Genomic DNA, 3,520 nt, shown 5'->3' with positions numbered 1-3,520 from the left:
GAGGTAATGCAATGAGGATAATTGATCAATAGTGGTGGGATTCTCAAATTGCATCAAATACAAATTGATGAAGAAATTGATGAAGAAGATTGTTGAAGATGATTGATGAAGATGATTCTAGAAGACTTTAGTTATATAATTACTTTTCGAGATAAGATTAAGATAATTATCATGAGAAGCGTAGAGAACGGACGCCACTTTACAGAGTGTTCGAATTTTTACAGATTTCTGTCACCTATCGAGTCTAATTCGTTATTAGATATTTTGTAATTACTCTAGGCTTTTTTATTCTTTAGTTTTACTTTGTTTAAGTTCTCCATTGATATTTTTATTTGTCTTTGTTTGTCTTTTAAATAAATATAAATAAATAAATTAAATACAATTAGCCATTTATGTTGTAAACAAGCTTTCTCTTTTTCTAGTTCTGTTCAGTCTGCCGGTTCACTCCTCTTGAAGCGATTTATTGGGCAAGAATAAGCATTGTAATGAAAATTTGTTTAAAAGGTGTTAGTTAAGAATCTCTAATTAATTGCAACTGAGTTATCAAACGATCGTCTTTGATTAAAAAACAAATGAATGCTTTTGGTGTCAGTATCTATGGGGGAATACAGACTAATTAATTGGAAAAGTTTTCAAACAGTTTTATGCCCCCCTAATAACAAAATAAGATATAATATTTTTAAAGCTATTTTATCAAATTAAATTACTTATGAGAAGCGCTGAGAAACCATCTATAGTTGTTGCTGGCATATGAGATGGAAGAATTCTACAAATAGTACAGTATTTTGGCAACTTCCAGGTGCTGTGAGAAGCGCAGAGAACGGCTTTAAACATCTGCAGTTGTTGCTGCATACACGTATGCGATCGGAAAATTGTATGAATCGTACAGTGGTTTGGCAAATTCCCAGTGCTGTTGCAAAATATTTCAACTAAAACAACAACTTTCTGCCTGCCTTTATTGTTCTCTGATTTGATTTAACCTCCCTTCTCTTTTTTTTTGGTTTAAACAGTTTACAGGATTGATTACATAATTTTTCCACTTTGCGGAACAAACAAATCTCACAGATGGATGCATCTAAAACAGTTAACTGCGGCAGACATGCCAAAAAAAAAAAACAAACAAAAATAAAATAAAAAATAGAAGAAGCAGAAAAATCAACGCTGAAATTCCGAAAAATCATGCAACATTTTTTGGCAAAATGGAAAATGCAAGCCGCAAAGCTCAAAATTTATAGACAAAATGCATAAATGAATGCTTAAAAATGTATAACTCAATGCACACGGCGCAAAAAGGAGCAAAAACAGCAACAACAACAACAAAGAGACAACAAAGAGACAGGAGAGCTAACAATAAAAAGGCGCAGTCAAAAATCGTTTGTTCGTTTTTTATTCTCTGTTGCTGTTTTCTGTTTTCTGTTTCTGTGTGTTAAGTCGCCAAAGAAAAATAAACAAATGCGAAAAAGCCACAAACGTTGGAAATGCTAAGGCGAGGCGAGTGAAAACAACGAAAAGCAGAATGTGTTCAAGTGAAATAAATTACTTTATGTGCACACACACACACACACACACACACACAAACAAACAAACACATACACACACACACACACGCACAGCAATAGCAAGAAAAAGCGGCCACAAAGCGAAACGGAATCAAAAATAAAGCAGCGAGCAAATGAAAAACGCGTAAAATAAATAAATAAAAATGCAAACTGATTATGCATGGCGGAAAAATCGGATTTTTACAAAAGGCAACGCTGCGAGTGGCTGCAACACTGGGACGCCATGTTGTGCGCCATGTGTGCCACGCCCACAACTAAACTGTAAAGTGGCATGAAACACCAGCACCAGCACCAACGACAGCACAGCGGCAACAATCCTCACAAATCACAACAAAAGGCGAAAAGGAAAAATTTGCATTTTAATGCGCTTCACTTGTTTTGCCTGCCACAATGCCAACAACAACAATAGGGGGGAGGGGGAACAACCACAACAACAACAACAACAACAACAACAGGCAGAGCATTTACACTTTTCTTTCATTGCGAAAAGACAGTCGAAGGGTGCCTGCCAGGAAATGTCTGATACATAGTACATATATATTAAGTATACGTACGTATGTACATACATATGTAGTTTGTGGGGGCGGCAAGACATTTAAGTTACGGTTTAAGTAACTAGTTCTTAATTTAGTGCCTAGTGGAGTGTAAATATTAAAAGTAGTCGCTCGGAAAACAAATAACAAGCCAACATAAACAAAACTCTTGATGATTGTTTATTATTAAAACGCCTCGGTTTCCCTTCTTTGGTTAAGTTTTGCGAAAAATTATAAAATAAATCCTGGTTTTGAGTTTTTTTTATATTTAAAATCACTTCTTAATTCGACTATTATGAGTGAAGGGTAAAGCTTTAAGAAAAAAGATTAAAAGTGAAACTTATTGGTTATATTGGAATGATATAAGTAAATGTCTTTTAGTTTGGTGGGGGATCCTCTTTGTAATTACATATTAATGTTTGCTATTAAATGTACATTTGGCTGGAAAATTGTTAATGCTTTCGGCTATCTAGCTACAAAGCTGTCACAAAGTGAATTGAAACAACAACTCTACAAATAGCTAGAATTTGGAGGAAGAGTACACCAAAAATGGCTAGAAGAATCGCCAGAAAACCAACTAAAAAAAATTAGGAAAAACCATCATACATTTGGCTGGAAAATTGTTAATGCTTTCGGCTATCTAGCTACAAAGCTGTCACAAAGTGAATTGAAACAACAACTCTACAAATAGCTAGAATTTGGAGGAAGAGTGCACCAAAAATGGCTAGAAGAATCACCAGAAAACCAACTAAAAAAAATTAGGAAAAACCATCATACATTTGGCTGGAAAATTGTTAATGCTTTCGGCTATCTAGCTACAAAGCTGTCACAAAGTGAATTGAAACAACAACTCTAAAAATAGCTAGAATTTGGAGGAAGAGTACACCAAAAATGGCTAAAAGAATCGCCAGAAAACCAACTAAAAAAAATTAGGAAAAACAATCATACATTTGGCTGGAAAATTGTTAATGCTTTCGGCTATCTAGCTACAAAGCTGTCACAAAGTGAATTGAAACAACTCTACAAATAGCTAGAATTTGGACAGAAAGTTCACAAAAAATGGCTAAAAGAAATGCTAGAAAACTACTCAAAAAATAGAGAAACACAGACATAAAATGTTTAGAAAACCACAAAATAGATTGAAACAATGCTATAAATAGCTATAAAATTAATAGCATATACGCTAAAAGTGGCAAAAAAATTAAAAAATTAAATACTAAAAAAAATGCACTGTAAAATCGCCATTAAATGGCTAAAAGCAACGCTAAAAATAGCCACAAAACGTAGCTATTCGTCACCGAAAACGTTGCCGATTCCTTCTTAATTTCATTTACAATATAAGAGTATGTATACTTGTAGTTCACTTTTTAGTGTATAAAAAGTTTATAAAAATAATGGGTTAAGGAATGTATGTGCAAATTCAAAAAT

This window comes from Scaptodrosophila lebanonensis, unplaced genomic scaffold (genome assembly GCF_003285725.1).
Source record: "Scaptodrosophila lebanonensis strain 11010-0011.00,11010-0021.00 unplaced genomic scaffold, SlebRS2 tig00000053-arrow-pilon, whole genome shotgun sequence".
Lineage (NCBI taxonomy): Eukaryota > Metazoa > Arthropoda > Insecta > Diptera > Drosophilidae > Scaptodrosophila > Scaptodrosophila lebanonensis.
The sequence above is the reverse complement of the archived record's forward strand: the minus strand, read 5'-3'. Positions refer to the sequence as shown.